The sequence below is a fragment of the Gopherus evgoodei genome, chromosome 1 (assembly GCF_007399415.2).
Source record: "Gopherus evgoodei ecotype Sinaloan lineage chromosome 1, rGopEvg1_v1.p, whole genome shotgun sequence".
In the NCBI taxonomy this organism is placed as follows: Eukaryota; Metazoa; Chordata; order Testudines; family Testudinidae; genus Gopherus; species Gopherus evgoodei.
In genome coordinates, this window is record NC_044322.1 from 134,899,588 (window position 1) to 134,916,463 (window position 16,876).

At 40.6% G+C, this 16,876-nt stretch overlaps 1 protein-coding gene and 1 long non-coding RNA gene across 6 annotated transcripts in view; one reads left to right on the forward strand and one right to left on the reverse strand.

Annotated features, from left to right (window-relative positions):
* The window catches only part of FRMPD4 (FERM and PDZ domain containing 4), a 466,579-nt gene that overhangs the window by 12,282 nt on the left and 437,421 nt on the right, over positions 1–16,876 (forward strand). The gene's annotated exons all lie outside the window — the stretch shown is intronic.
* LOC115656314 lies at positions 1,481–8,890 on the reverse strand. Its single transcript, XR_004001627.1, has 3 exons — positions 7,954–8,890; positions 7,083–7,208; positions 1,481–3,708 (listed from the first exon to the last, which is right to left on the reverse strand). It is a non-coding gene; the product is annotated as an uncharacterized LOC115656314 (long non-coding RNA).

Genomic DNA, 16,876 nt, shown 5'->3' on the forward strand with positions numbered 1-16,876 from the left:
AATCTTTAGTTTTCATTTTTTGACAAAAATTCAAATATTTTCCTTAGGGAGAAAAAAATACAATTTTCCAACCATCTCTGCTGCATACATGTGATTTTACAGTGTGTTGAGTATCACGTTATCTGTCATGTTTAAAAAACACACCTTCTTCCTTGTGTAGACATACCTTAAAGAGAGACAGAGTGACTACATCATAAAAAGTACTCTCTCCCTTCCTTGTACTATACTGTTCAGTGTGTTGGCACTGCAGGGCCCGTGGAAAAGAAGTAGGGAAAAGCAAGTTAGTGAATGTGCTGTTTAACAAAATCTTATTTGCATTGAGTGAATTTGAAGCAATCAGTCAAGAATAGCTGATCTTTATGTAAAGTTTAGCTTGTTCTTTGTTCTAAGTCTTTGTCTTTAGATCTCCTCTACATCCTTTCCTTTTTCACAGTAGCCTATGATGATAAATACCTGTTTCACTAAACTCACCATGATAGGGCATCAAGTGTTATCCCCCGACTCCTGTTCTGTGTCCTCTGAGAAAATTAGTTTTCTGTTTAGTATAAACAGATTTTTTTAAGAATCCTTTGTTTTTGAATTTTACTTCACCGAGGCTAGAAGTGCACGCACACACACACACACACACACACCCCAGAGCGCTTTCAAAGGATTATAATACATTGCTTTTACAGTATGAAGTTTCCAATTGGCAATAAAGTCAGAGCTTAAAATCTCACAATTTTCAGCTTTATAATATGAACCAAATTATCTGACTTGTAACAAACTTAAATAACATGCATTCCCTCATAACAATAATTTTCTGGTTATATAGGGTGTCTCAGTTATGTCCTCAAAGTTCTGGAGGCATTCTAATGAGAGAATAGTGTCTGAACTAGAAAAAGGATATTTTATGGATATTACTACAGTTATACTTGTCATGATTATATGTTTCTGAAAACATAGAAAATAATCAGAGACTATTAATGGCTTGTTTCCTTATGTTGTCAGTTTCCAAGCTGAAAATGGATGTTTTGTGGCTGCATTAATTAACTTCAAATATCTTTTTAATCTTCTTTGAACAAGTTTTTTTAAACCACCAGGAATGTTTAGGTAGACAGTTTTTCTATTCTGTCTAACCTGTTTCTTATATTAAATGGTAAATATTCCAAAGTGTCCAATAATAGGCAGTAAAAAGGTTGATATATTTATCAACTAGTTTTGATAAATGTAAATACTGTGAAAAAAATCCCAAACAAGTCCTCTATGGAAAAGGTTTTAAAAACAGCTCTTCCCTGAATTGTTCAGTAAAATTAATTTCTCTTTGTGCTTTATTTTCATTTAGCTATACAAATATTTGTGAAGAATGACTTGTCAGGAGATACGATTAAGAAGGTAGTGAAAAATACGCCAAATGTCTAGATGCTTATCCAATTGTCAAATCTGCAGTATAAGTTTCATAGAGAAGATAAGTTTGTATGCAGTAATCATAGAACAAAAATCAGTAGGAGCAAGTGTCTTTTTTACTCCTTGCTAAGAGCTTGATACAAAAAGATTTACAGGGTCGGAATCTTGGAAATTAATATTCTACTTTCAACAGATACCAACTATCACATGTGGTTATTAAACACATCACATTCAATACATCCCTATTTGGTAACTTTCTGGTCTCTTGTAGACATAAATATATAGCATTTTGATATCAAGGCTTTGCTACAGTGCAGTGTTCTGAGAGCAATGGAGGTGGTGATATGGAGATTTGTCAAGTATGGCACTATGAAGTGAGAGTTGTGGATGTTTAACTAAAGCATACAGGATTTGCCATAGTGGATGATTCACTCATTCATCAAATCTGGTTATCCTGCCTCTGCCAGTGGCCATTACTTCAGAGGAAATGCATAGACTTAATAGTTTAGTGTGTGAAAGGGGAAAGAAGAAAGTTCCTTCCTTACCCTTAAAGATTATATGCTTATGCTTTGAAGCAAGGGACATTACCACACTTACTTAGCATGAATAGCTACGTGTCATTAATGGTAAGCTATTCAGCTCTTTTAACAATTCATCTCCACCCCATGACCTCCTGTACTGGTGAATTACATAGGATATGTGTATACGGTGGGAAGTATTTCCTTTTTCATTTGTTTTAAACTCACCAGGCATTAATGGCATTGAGTTGATCTCTTGTTTTCAGATTATATTATAGTTCCCAGAAAATGAACTAATCTGTGTGTGGGGTGTTGAAATGTTTCTTACACAAGACTAAATAAAACAGTGTTAGTCAATTTAGTTTTTAAAATGACTCATTCACTGACATAACCATTAGCAGTCTAATTAAAGACACAGTACCTGATTCTGGAGTTGATCCTATTATATATATTGTATCAACCAAAAACAGCTTGTGTTTATCAAATGATATATTAGTTATTACTGAACAGTCTTCTCCCTGGTGTTCTTATTTCAGCAGTTTAAGCTCACCCACCCCCAAATATGCACTATTTCTTTCTCTTCATTGCTTTTGATTTTCTAATACACTTTGTGACTTCCATTCTGCTTCATTTTATTTGCCCTTCATTTGTTTTTCACTTGGGAAGATTTATTCTGTCAAATCCCCCATTTCAATAATGTTACATAATTGCTTGGCAATCTTGGCTATGATATAAGTGTCTGGTTTATCTAGCCTTCAAAGCCACATCCACTGGTGATGCTCTGCCCTGGCATCCTAGAAAACAGTGATCCCTCTAGAGCACCAACTAGCTCCATTAAGACACATGTCACATGGAAGTTGTTAGATAACTGGAATCACAGCAATAGCTCAATGTTAATTTTGTTTTTCCTGTTTATGAAGAAAGGGAGTCATTTTGGCCTTTTCTACGTGTATAGTAGTTTTTATATCAGTCTCAAGCTTCACTTTCTTTCTAAGAGCCCAGATTCACTGCTTGCTCAGTAGCCGGGTGGTAGTAAGGTTTAATTAATGTTTAGGCAGTTCTTTGGCATTCTTGAATGAAGGTAACTTCACTATTGAATTTCCATGTGATCTTTGAAAAAGTTTGGTACATAATGACAAATAAAATTAAAGTAGCTGCTGCTGGAGCCAAAAGTCTGCACAGATTTATTTCTAACTCTTCCCCTGATCTTCTCATTTATTAATTTATTTTGGTGAACTAACAGATGCCAAAATTTGTGTGAAATGGTCTTAGGTTCAGGCGATGGTCTCACCCTCCTCCCACCAAACTTTGCTCACATTTCCTATAGGCAAAATCACCTTCTTCTTGGGGTTTCTTAATTAATAAGGTAAATAATACCTCTGAATTACCTGGCACTGGCCACTGTTGGTAGACAGGATACTGGGCTGGATGGACCTTTGGTCTGACCCAGTATGGTCATTCTTATGTTTTTAATAGTGTAGCTGAAATCCCAGCCAAAGCTTTTTCCCTAAATTGACTGTTGCTGCGGTTCTGCGTGTAGGAACTCTGTCTCAGAGTGTAGCTTCTTTGGCCTACAGGGCCCCTACCATCTCCCCATATCCGGAATGGATTTAATGAGATGCATTTGGTACAAATCTTCAGTAGACAGCAGTCAGCAACTTTATGCAAGGGTCTAACATCTGCTATCAGTGTTGTTCAACAGAAGAGCCATGCCCCATGATTTTGCATCTGCTTTCCAGTTTTGGTGGAATGCTTCTGCTGTGACAGCTCCATGATTGGCCATCTTTTCTCTTAGCCTTTTCTCCTGGGAATTTAAAATTTGCATTACATATGGAGATAACATGATCTGTTTTCTAAGATGACAAGCTTAGTTTGACAGTTGATTTGATCTATTTACCGAATATGTTGCATTGAAAAAGACAAACTATATGTGCAATAGAACCCTGTTTATCAGACCTTCCTTTAACTGGCTCTCCGCATTTACTGAACAACCAGGAATCCAGGGCCAGAAGCGGATCATCTGTCCTGTGGCTGCTAGCTTGTGCTGCAGCATCGCATTTTCCCATTATCTGGTTTATCCAGAGTTTTGATTATCTGAGCTGGCCCTGGTCCCAGTTAGACCAGGTAAATGAGGTTCTGCTGTATATAAAATTATAACCCTTTAAAATAAACCTAAATTAATCTCTGTTGAATAAATGGAATATGTCATCTGTGAAGGGTGATTGTGTTTCTTTCACTCTTGGGTAAGGTCATCATAACTCATGCCTAGTGTGTCAAAAGTTAAGGCTTTTTCATTATGTGAATAAACCTAATAAATCACCCTCCATGGTGGGATTTCTTATGTTTTGGTACACAGTGACTTATGTCTTGTGTGGTAGCAAATGCTATAAAATATGACACAAATGTTCAAACAGTGATCATAGTAACAGTCAACTGAACGGAAAACTCATGTGTGTAACTGTCAGTAACTGACTTGGTTTGTGGATTTGATTTCGTGATTGATAATTTTACTGGACAAGAATTTCACTACTAAATACCTAGGACATGGTTTTCAAAAGCAGAGTGTAATTTCGAGTGCCCCACTTGAGATATCATCATAAAGGGCTGGATTTTTATTTAATTCAATTTTTTTTTCAGAAAGGGCTGAGCATGTGTCGTCTGATAATCAGGCCCTTTTAAGGTGGCTGACGTTGACCACCAAATTCCTAGTCAGTTTTGGAAATCTTGGCACTGCATTATAAATTTCTTGTTTGCCCTTATTTGTTATTCCAGATAATTATCAGATCTTATTTCAGTTTTTTTTCCCCACAAAGACACAACATTCACACCCTGAAACATCTTGAAAACATGTACCTTTTCCTTTATACCTCTGGTATTCAGACTCATAGACTCATAGACTTTAGGGTCAGAAGGGACCAATATGATCATCTAGTCTGACCTCCTGCACAAAGCAGGCCACAGAACCCTACCCATCCACTTCTATAACAAACCCCTAACCTATGCCTGAGTTATTGAAGTGTTCAAATTGTGGTTTGAAGACCTCAAGCTGCAGAGAATCCACCAGCAAGTGACCCATGCCCCACGCTGCAGAGGAAGGCGAAAAACTTCTGCCTCTGCCAATCTGCCCCGGAGGAAAATTCCTTCCCGACCCCAAATATGGCGATTAGCTAAACCCTGAGCATGTGGGCAAGACTCACCAGCCAGCACTCAGGAAACAATTCTCTGCAGTAACTCAGATCCCATCCCATCCAACATCCCATCACAGACCACTGGGCATACTTATCTGCTGATAATCAAAGATCAGTTGCCAAAATTAAGCTATCCCATCATACCATCCCTTTCATAAACTTAGTCTTAAAGCCAGATATGATGACTTAGACAGATGACTTCACTGTCCCATGTGTCCCTCTAGTAATGCTGATTGATTGCAGTGACACTGGGTGATGACAGAAGAACTGATCATCTGCAGCTTGCCCAAATTATTTCTGAATTTATCCAGGAATCTGCTCCACCAGATGGGAACCACATAAACATTCAGTGGCCCTTCTTTCTTTCATTCCAGATTAGAATGCCAGCAAAGCTCTAGAAGCACTTTGTCTACAGTGTTTTGTTTGAGGTCTCCCTGTCAGTTATTTGGAAGGAATAATTTGAATGACTCATACACACTGCTAGGTTATAAATTAACTATAACCACTGGACATCGCTGTGGAAAGCTCAGTGAAAGCTTCCTGTCAATGTAGAATGGTGACCAAAAAAGCAAACAAAATATTCTGATGTATTAGGAATGGGATAGAAACTAATCCTGAAAATATTACAATGCCATTATGTAAATTGCTTTTATACCCTCACCTGGAATGTTGTATTCAGTCTGGTCACCATATTGCAAAAAAGATTTAGAAGAAATAGAAGGGTGACAAGTGCCAAAAATTAGAGGCATGGAAAGATTTCCATATGATATGGGATTGAAAAGATTAGGACTGTTCAGTTTAGAGAGTATCAGAGGGGTAGCCGTGTTAGTCTGGATCTGTAAAAGCAGCAAAGAATCCTGTGGCACCTTATAGACTAACAGACGTTTTGGAGCACGAGCTTTCGTGGGTGAATGCCCACTTTGTCGGATGCATGTCAGATGCAGTTTAGAGAGGAGTTGAATAAGAGAGGACATAATGCATGAATAAAGGAGGTAAATGGGGAACTCTTTTATTTACGCTTTCTAATAATAAAGAACGAGGGACATTCAGTGAAATTGAGACGCAGCATATTTAACACGGATAGAAGGAAATAGCCTTACACAAGACATATATAACCTGTCGAACTGTTTGCCTCAAGATAGTAAGATAAGAGTAAAAAGTAGAAGTAAAAAAGAAATATTTATATTGATAATGGAAATATCCACTGTTACATTGGATAGGATAAAATGCGTAAGAGACATAAATCCATACAGAAATCCTTATGCTTCAGGGCATAAGCCAGCCACTCACTGATCAGAGTTTGGGCAGAAACTTCCTCTCGGCAAAGTTTATTTCACCCATCATGGTTTCAGTTGTGATTGGCCATATTGTATGTGTTAGAAAGAGACAAAGGGGTTGGAATAAAAATTCTTGAAGACAGCTGCATTTTTGTTGTTAATTACTTTATTCATTAGTTCATCATATTAATCAATGTAAGGAGCTGTAAGCCAACAACTGCTATCTACGTAGGTAGGTGGAAGGTTTTTTTAATTACATTTTTCTGTATGGTGAATGGTGCAGTATTTTGGTTTTATTTAAATATAAACTGTAATCAAAGGTTTATAAAAGTCTATAGCCTGACATACTGATTTTTAATGTGTGCGGAGATGTATATAGCTGTCTAAACTTTGGTTACTAGTTTGAAAATTAAATTGAGATTAAAAAAACTCTCTGGATTTTATATTATCTACTTAAGTGAACAAATGCTATAAAATTTTGAGAATCTGAAACTGGCGCACTCAGTTGGTTGACAGGTGTTTGCGAATTGTTTAAAACAAAGAAACAGAAAACCTTTTGGTTAGATATCTGCAGGATTTTTCTTACTGTAATGCAGACTTGCTTTTAATTTCGGAACTATAAGAAATTTTATATCAGATGGGGACATTCTAAAAATCACTCTGTCCATTCAAGGAAACTTTAATAAAAAACGTCTTGCTTTGTAAACTCTTACCTGTTGTCTAGAGGAAGCCATAGATTTTTATGTCCCCTCCCTTTCCCCACCTTCCTCAAATGCCCATCACTGTAATCCAGCATCTCCAAAGATGTTTTGTAATAGACTGGGCAGTTAACAGTTTCCCTAAAACAAAACCAGACAAAATATTTCTAATTCAAATTTGACAGTGCTCCAAAGAACATAACTGTCATAATATTTGACATATTTTACCAAAATGAGTTAAGAAAGCTATGCTGCTGGAAAATACGGCTTTCGAAAAATAGATCCCTAGTGCAGCACAACATTCTAATTGGAAAGTAAGCGACTATACAATTATGTTTTTCTTTCCTGATTCTCCGATTCTTTGATTCTAAAATCAGTACAAATAAATAATCCAGGGTCTTACAGCTCTGGAAGACATTCTTAATTACAAAAAGCAACCATAAAATGGATTATTATTTTATAAACCATGAACATTTAGATCTTTTTGTTGATAAACATATGCAAATATGAAAATTATTTTGATTTTATTGCCATTTTTCGTCTGTAGAAGTAATCGTGTTTGTAACATCAGCATGTGTTTACTGCTTGGTGGAACGATACTCAAATTAGCATTTGGCCGGGTATAAAATTTGAACTTGGAATTATTTGCATATGTTCTTTCAAATTTAACATTTAGCCTATCTCATACGGGAGTGAGATTAGAAATGTCACTTTGCATGACCACTGGTGCCACTGCTGAAGGCTCACAAGGTTGCTTAGCTGTGATCATGTAAGTCAGGCACTTCAAAAATGAAATACAGTGGAGTTGCATCATAGACACATTTAATTTACGTGATTTTAACTATACACAGTCGGAAAAAAAAATTTAAAAATGTAAATACTGTACCTGTAGTATGAATTATTCCACCCGCCATTCCACTCAATGAACGTTTGACTATAGGCGATTTTTGCCTCACGTGGTGACTTCAGAACCTAACCCATGCATAAGATGCGACTCCCCCTGTACTTAATGTCCCTGTCATGGGGTGGCCACCACCCAAGTGCCCCCTTGTGGCCAGGAATGCCTCTGCAGTGCCCCCATCTGTATTTCCCCCTTCTTCAAGGCATCTTTAAGAAACTTCACAGTCTTTCTCTTTCAATAACAGCCCTTCTTTAAGTCTGGTTTTCCTTGTTTACAAAGTTATTGAAAGCAAACACAAAAAGGAATTTCCCCAGTCACTCAGTGTCCCCAAAAATCTGTCCCAGGGCATGGCTCCTTCCTCAGAGCCTGGGGGAACAGGAAAAGTTTCCTTCACAGAACCTCTCTTACCAGCCTGTCGCTCCCTCCCCAAGCTGACTCCCTTGTGGCTTTTGCTTTCAGTTTTCTTATAAGAAACCAGCCGCTGGAGGTTCCTTTACTGTGCCTGGTGTCTCTGGCTGGCTCAGTTAGCAAGCCTGCTCCAGGCTTAAGGTCTCCTGCAGGCAGCTCCCTCACTCCCTCTGTTCTCTCACCATTCCATTAAAGCATATTGCAAGTTCTTTTGCTGGAGAGAAACACTTAAAACCCATCTGTCAAGTACTCTATTTAAAACCCAGCAACCAATTTACCTTCATAAAACACAGTGAGAAGTGTTCTATGGGTTATAAATATTTATTCTTCCTGCTGTTTCTTCACTTTGTCATAGAATGTTTTAAAACAAAAACTGTTAACCACTCTGTCTGTCTGTCTAGGCTCTGCATGGTTATGTACTGTGTTTTTGCTAAAACAGTGGAGGCAACGCAAATTAACAAACCTTATTGTTGAAGGTGTGAGAGTGATATCAAGAAGACTGATAGGCAATCATGGAAGTTAAGCGAGTGAAGTCAGAATGGCTTGGGCTCTTGGTGTGTGAAGCGTAAGAGGCAATGAGACTAGTGTTTACCAAAGGGAAAAGGACACTGTATCTAAGGAGGAATTATAGTCAAAACTAGAAAAAGTAGTGTACAGTTCAGTTCCAGTTCTCTGAATTTCCGTTATCTGAAACTCCTAGTTATCTGAATCCAAAGTGCATTCCCCATGCAGCCCTATGTTAGTTAATCACTTGCTAATAACTATAATAATGGCTGTATCAGTTATTATAATTACAAACTTGAAAATCTGTCTCTTTCATCAACAGAAGATGATCCAATAAAAGGTATTACCTCACCCACCTTGTCTCCAATATCCTGGGACCAGCATGGCTGCAACACCACCACAAATGTTAATAACTTCTCAGTTAGCCTCTTTGTGCCTGTTAGTGCTTATCAATAGCTTTGTGTAACAGTTTTGAAATTACCTGCAATTTGGGCTTTTTTACACTACTGGGGTTACAGCATCAGAGCTGCGGTGCCACAGCAGTTCTGCTGTAGCACCGTAGTATAAACATATCCTGCAGTGACAGAAGGGGGTTTTCTGTTGCTGTAGGAACTCCACCTCCCTGAACAATGGTAGCTAGGTTGAAGGAAGCAATCTTCTGTCCACCTAGCCTTGTCTACCCCAAGAGTAATGTCAGCATAGCTACAGTACTCATGGGCATGAATTTTTCATACCCTTGAGTGATGGTAGCTATGTCAATCTAAATTTTTAGTGTTGATCAGGCCTTACTGAGGACTATATCAATGAACCTACAGCTCAACATAGCACTTCTGTTTATCTGAACAGCCAGTTGTCTGAAAGGTTTGGCTATCTCTCAGGCCATTTGGATAAATGGGAGTGTACTGTACTTGGCATTCTGCCTTTGAAATGAGACCAGGAGACTGAATCTTGCCACAAATAACTGAAATTTATTAACTCTGGATTTAAACTTAGTCTTGTTTAGCTGCGATAGTGTCTTTGTTTTATTAGGTCTGCATATTGTGCCGCCCTCGATTCATGAGCAGGACTCCCACTGATATCTGTGTGCTGATTATGAACAGTGAACAATCCTTTAAAGTGGAACTTAAATTTACTGCAGGTTTTTCAAATGTACAGTAACTCCTCACTTAATGTTGTAGTTATTTTGCTGAAAAATGCAACTTTAAGTGAAACAATGTTAAGTGAATCCAATTTCCCTATAAGAACGAACGTAAATGGGGGGGTTAGGTTCCAGGGATTTTTTTTTTTGCCATACAGTACAGTACTACAGTTGCGAGATGCCCCTGCATTACCTCACACAGGCACAGCCCACTGGCACTGGAGACAATGAGGCAGGCAAGGAGGCTGAAGGTGCTGTAGGCTAGAAGAAGCACATTACGCAGCAGCAACGGCAGCTTCCCCTACTGTGCAAGCACCAGGGACAGGGGGGCTCAACCCTTGGCTCACCCACGCCACCCCTTCCCCCAAGCACCCACCCTTAACCCGCTTCTTCCCCCCCCTTTACTCCACATGCCCCATCCTTGCTCCTCCCCTGTCCTTCCCCTGCCTCCTGCCTGCGGCAATCAGCTGACTTGCAGCGTTCAGGAGGGAGGGGGTAGGAGCAAGGACATGGTATGAAGGCTCCCCCTCCCTCCCCTGCCTCCTGAACACCGAAAGCTAGCTGATTGCCACGGCAGGAGGCAGGGGAGGGAGGCGGGAGATGCGCTGCATCCTTGCTCCTCCCCCTTCCTTCCCCTGCCTGCGGCAATCAGCTGGCCTGCAGCGTTCAGGAGGCAGGGGAGGGAGGGTCCTCGTTTCTCCTCACTCCCTCCTGAATGCCGCAAGCCAGCTGATTGCCACGGGCAGGAGGCGGGGAAAGGCACTGATCCGTGGGGTCTGCCGGTGGTAGGCGCTGTGTGTGCGCCTCCTGCCACCGGAGTGGCAGTGTGTGTGTGTGCTTGTGTGTGTCAGGGGCGTAGGGGAGCTGATGCGAGGCTGCCAGCTGTGGACAAAGCAGGCAGCCAAACGACGTTATAGTGAAGCATTGCGCAACTTTAAAGGGAGCATGTTCTGTAGGTGAGCAGGGATGTAAGACAGAAACAACATTAAGCAAGAGGACGTTAAGTGGGGACTTACTGTAATTTAATGTAGAAGTTAGATTATATTTTAGACCATGTAGTATTTTTGCTAAGACTTTCATTTTGATGAGGTACTAGCTTTGTGGAGAGCTTATTGTAAAACGAGCACTTGATTTTTTTTGTATTCTTACTTAAGTTCTGTGCATTACCTTAGTACATTTACTTCTAAGGACCATAGGCAGTAATTCAGCCAATGAGGGCAGGGGACTGGACTCGATGACCTCTCGAGGTCCCTTCCAGTCCTAGAGTCTATGAATCTTTAGCTGGCAAATATTCTCTAGCAAAGGCATTGGTGATTAATATCTCTTACTTTGTAAATCAGTCACTCACAACTGTGGTCTATGTTTTGGGAGAAAAGATCTGTTGGCAGATATGCAAACCATTTCCTACCCAAACTAACCAGAATGTCAAGAATACTATCTTCCCCAGCAGTGTCTTTTGCATTTCAATATTGGCCTCATTATTTTATTTTAGGAGTACACTGTATTAGAATGATATTTTGCACAGGATGGTCAATCAAAAAACAAACCCACAATCCTATTAGTAATTTGCATGTTTTGTTTTGCAGTTCTTTCTGTTTTTCGAGATAGAAATCCAGAAATGTATATCGGTAACTATTTTCTTTCTTACCCTAGATGTGCAGGTTATGATGTTATATTCATAGGCCTAACAAGCTTTTCTAGGAGACTAAAGCAGAACTGTCATTTTGAAGTTACTCAGTTGAACGCTCTTTGAAATCAGTTTAGAAGGCTCCAAGACTATTTTTGTGCTCTCTTTAATTTTTAAGGAAATGTATTGACGCTATCCGCTGATGGTGTTATTTATTAGAGGGAGGGAAGCCATAAGAAAATTGCCCCACAAGCCTGGCAGTACTTCAGGTGCAGGGATGTATCTGCCAAGGCATCAGAGCCCTGATAGAAATCTTTTTCATTTGGGAACTGTGCCAATTGGAAGCCTCATCCCTAGAGATAAAAGGCAAGTGACTTAACCCATTGGTTATGAATAGCTTTCCGTTTCTCAGAGATTTTTTATTTCCTGGATAATTTATAATGCTGAATTTGGAAAAGACGTGCTTTCATTTCTGAGTCAGATTAATTTCCTGAGGGCGGGGAGATATGTTTCCCTAGAACTGTGATCAGTGCAGGCATTGCATTGAGAAATGTTATATAAGGATAGCATTACAGTAGGGGTGTCTCAGGTATGATGTGGGAGCCACACATTTTCCAATAGTACTCCTAATATGGTCCAGCGCAAATTCTCAAAGACTATAGACTGTTCCAATGTGCTGTCCTCTATAATTGCCATATCCATGCCTGAAGGAGGAGATGGCTAAAGCACAAATCAGAAATAATAGCATGTTGTTTTTTTTTCCTATAAAAGAGACTTTGGCTGTGGGAAACTTACAATGAATTGGCAAGCAAAGTTTCAGTGGCTTGAGGAAGTGTGATGTCAGTGAGACAGAACAACACTCCCAGAATGCCTGTGCCCCAAAGCCTCAAGTCTATACACACCCAGGTCCACATGTCCAGAAAAGTTTGACCATCCCTATACTATGGCAGCTTTGCATTAATGAGGACAAATGGTGGTGACACCGGTTAAGTTCTGATCCTTTGGCAGCAAAATGCAGTGTGTCCTGCATGCGGTATTATTGTGATGACGAGCATGCCTCAGAATAGATAAAATGTGTTATAAGTTTATACCAAATTATGATACTTCTGTGAAAGTAATTTGAAATTGAGTGCATTAAAGTCATAAAACACATTTTGTCTTATGAGGATTTATTGCTGTCAAGCTCAGTTGGATTAGAGAGAATGACTGTTGGCCTGCAGTCTGGAGGATAATATTTACTACTGTTCATTACTTCACGTATAAGAGATGTTTAAGTGATTTTAATACTGCTCACATGAAATCTCTAAAGTGAGTTGCATGGGACTGTAACATAAACATTCCCCAGTAAATGAGTAAGTTTACCTCATCAAGTGCTGTTCAGATGGTTTCTTCAGCCACTGCCATTCTTTACTTGCCTGTTGTGCTGTTTGGGGTACAAATGGGCAAATATATTCTTGCAAATAAAACTCAAATTTCCTTCTCTGACCTGCACCTTTTATTCACTTTGCCACTAACATCTGGCTGAGTAAACTGGGTATTCACCAGAATGTTCTCAGGAAGCAAAATGCATTGCAAGTACTCGCATATGCATAACATGAATAAATATACATTCTCATCAGAAATGCACCCACAGCCATTTAGAATACTCATTGCAAATTGGAATGGGGAAGAGGGAGGTTTTGGCAGAGGAGCAGGAGGGAAAAATAAATGAAATGTTCAGCAAAGGGTTAGGAGATGTTGGATAGGGTGCTGTCATCTCCAGGAGAATTGGCAGAAGGGTTCCTCCCCGGCAGGGACATTCCTGGTCATCTGGCTTTGTTCCTGTAGTGCAGCCAGGCAGTGAGGTGGGTGAAGCAGTGCCCTGGTGCCTGTTCCTTTTGGAACACTTTAAAGATGGCATCAAGAGATTTTTGCTCTGCTGCATCTTTATTATACTATATAGATTCTTATTCTGTGCCTTCCAGTAGTGCATTAAGCAACATGACTAATATCTGTCACATGTTTGTTCTCTCACCCTTTTCACAGGGCAAGAAGTGTGTGCAGTGCAGTGGGGTGTTTACACACACACATATGTTATGAGTTTGTTAGAGATGGCAAGGTCAAATAAATGTGCCTTGCAGTGGGAGGGGAAGATGGTGAGTTTTGTGATGGTCCATAGTTCCTGTGAAAGTTCATTTCAGAGTCTGAGACTGGCACCTGAGAAAGCTGTCTGTTGGAAGAGAAGGTATTTGTAGCTATTTGTATTTGTAGAGGCAGTGTGCTGGGAGAGAAGCTGAGCCCTGAGTAGGGGGCAGGGCTTCTCTGACTAGAATAGAATATCAAGGTTGGAAGGGACCTCAGTAGGTCATCTAGTCCAACCTGCTGCTCAAAGCAGGGCCAATCCCCAAACAGATTTTTGCCCTAGATCCCTAAGTGGCCCCCTCAAGGATTGAGCTCACAACCCTGGGTTTAGCAGACTAATGCTCAAACCAATGAGCTATCCCTCCCCTCTTTATAGGAGTCCTATAAAGGTAGCCAGCCAGTCAGGTAGTGGCATAGACAGCTGCAGCGGCACAGGAGCCAGCAAACAGAGCTGTAAATAGGGGAGTTTGATTGGGAGTTTGCAGGGGGAGCTTGGGGGAAGACTAAGAGAGGCAGGCAGAGGATCCGACAGGCTAGTGAAGGGAGTGTGCAGTGTTCTAGCAGTGTCTTGGTGCTTGTTGGGGGTTTGTTTTGCTGTGGGTGGTGGTGTTTTAGTTTGGTTTGTGTTTCCCAGATTTACAGGATTTAGGTGAGAAGGCTATGACAGATACAGAGGCAGCAGTGGTAGTGACCCAAGCCGTGGAGAAGACAATGAAGATGACTGGATGTGGAAGCTGCGGCATGTACATTTTCTTGGAAGAGGTACTTGATAAGAATTTTGTCTGCATGAAGTGCCACCTGATAGAGTTGATGGAAGAAAAGATCCGAGGATTGGAGATGCAGGTGGAAACTGGTTGATTTAGAAGGGGGTTTGAGCGGATGATGGAGCAAAGACATGAGGAGCCTGAATGGAAAAGCTCAGACTTGCAGATGAAAGCAGGACCAAAGAATTTGGAGGGGAAACTGCTGGGTGAGGAAAGTGGACGGTGGAAGCATGTGACTAAGAGAACCAGGCAGAGGAAAAAATGGGCTAATGAAGGAGAAATAAAGCTCAGGAACAGGTTTAGGGAGTTGGAAAATGAAGAAGGGGCACAGCGGGTAGTTGCTGAAGGTGAGAGGGCGAGGAAGAAGAGAAGAGCAGGTAGTCCTGTAAGAGGGGAAGAGTCAATGGAAATAACAACACCAAATGTGAGCCCCAGGAGGATATGGGATGGGTTGCGGAGGATTGCAAGGGTGAATAGGAATTGAGAGGACTTGCAGCCAGAGGGAACAGAGGATAGACCAGAGAAGCACACTATCACCAGGAAAAGGCAGGTCTATGTGATTGGAGACTCCTTACTGAGAAGAATAGACCGGCCTGTAACCAGAGCTGATCCAGAGAACAGAAGGGTGTGCTGTCTGCCGGGTGCTAAGATATGGGATGTGGACCTCAGGCTGAAGAGGATCCTAATGGGAGCGGGAAAGAATCCACTGATTGTCCTTCATGTGGGAATGAACGGCTATATTCTCGCTGGAACATATCAAGGGAGACTTTGCCAGGCTGGGGAAGACGCTTAAGGAAATTGAGTCTCAGGTGATCTTCAGTGGGATTCTGCCTGTTTCTAGCGAAGGGCAACAAGGGTGTGACAGGATTATGATGATCAACAGGCAGTGATGCTATACGGAGGGCTCTGGGATGTATGGCCACTGGGAGGCATTCATGGACAGAGGACTGTTCTCTTGGGATGCAGTTCACCTGAGTAGGGAGGGAAATAGACTTCTAGGATGGAGGCTGGCACAATTGATTAAGAGACCTTTAAACTAGGAATTTGGGGGAGATGGTTGGGAGATTTCCAGGTAATCTCCATGCTGGAATTTAACATTGAGAGGGAAGAAAAAGAAGATAAAAAGGATACAGCCATGGGTAGGAGAATGGACATAAGGAGGAAGGGTAGTGTAGATACTAGTCTGATAGGTGATACTGGTGGTAGAATGTCTGTGCCTAATCGGGTAAAGAATGTCAGTGAAACCAAACAGCAAAAGTTAAGATGTTTGTACACCATTGTGAGGAGCCTAGGTAACAAAGTGGAGGAACTAGAGTTACTGGTGCAGGAAGTAAAACTGGATATAATAGGGATAACAGAAACGTGGTGGAATAGTAGTCATGACTAGAGTACAGGTATTGAAGCTATGTGCTGTTTAGGAAAGACAGAAATAAAGGCAAAGGTGGTGGGGTAGCATTGTATATCAGTGATGAGGTAGACTGTAAAGAAATAAGAAGGGATGGAATCGATAAGACAGAGTCTGTCTGAGCAAAAATCACACTGGGGAGGAAAGCTACTAGCACCTCCCCTGAGATAGTGCTTGGGGTGTGCTTTAGACCACCGGGATCTAATTTGGGTATGAATAGAGATCTTTTTAATGTTTTTAATGAAGTAAATACTAATAGGAATTGTGTGATCATGGGAGACTTTAACTTCCCAGATATAGACTGGAGGACAAGTGCTAGTAACAATAATAGAGCTCAGATTTTCCTAGATGCAATAGCTGATGGATTCCTTCACCAAGTAGTTGCTGAAATGCCATTTTAGATTTGGTTTTGGTGAGTAGTGCGGACCTCATAGAAGAAATGGTTGTAGGGGACAACCTTGGTTCCAGTGATCATGAGCTAATTCAGTTTAAACTAAATGGAACAATAAACAAAAATAGATCTGTGACTAGGGTTTTTGATTTCAAAAGGGCTAACTTAAAAAAATTAAGGAAATTAGTTAGGGAAGTGGATTGGACTGAAGAATATGGGGATCTAAAGGTGGAGGAGGCCTGGAATTACTTAAAGTGAAAGTTGCAGAAACTATCAGAAGCCTGCATCCCAAGAAAGGGGAAAAAATTCGTAGGCAGGAGTTGCAGACCAAGCTGGATAAGCAAGCATCTCAGAGAGAGGTGATTAAGAAAAAGCAGAAAGCCTACAAGGAGTGGAAGATGGGAGGGATCAGCAAGGAAAGTTACCTTATTGAGATCAGAACATGTAGGGATAAAGTGAGAAAGGCCAAAAGCCATGTAGAGTTGAACCTTGCAAAGGGAATTAAAACCAATAGTAAAAGGTTCTATAGCCATATAAATAAGAAGAAAAC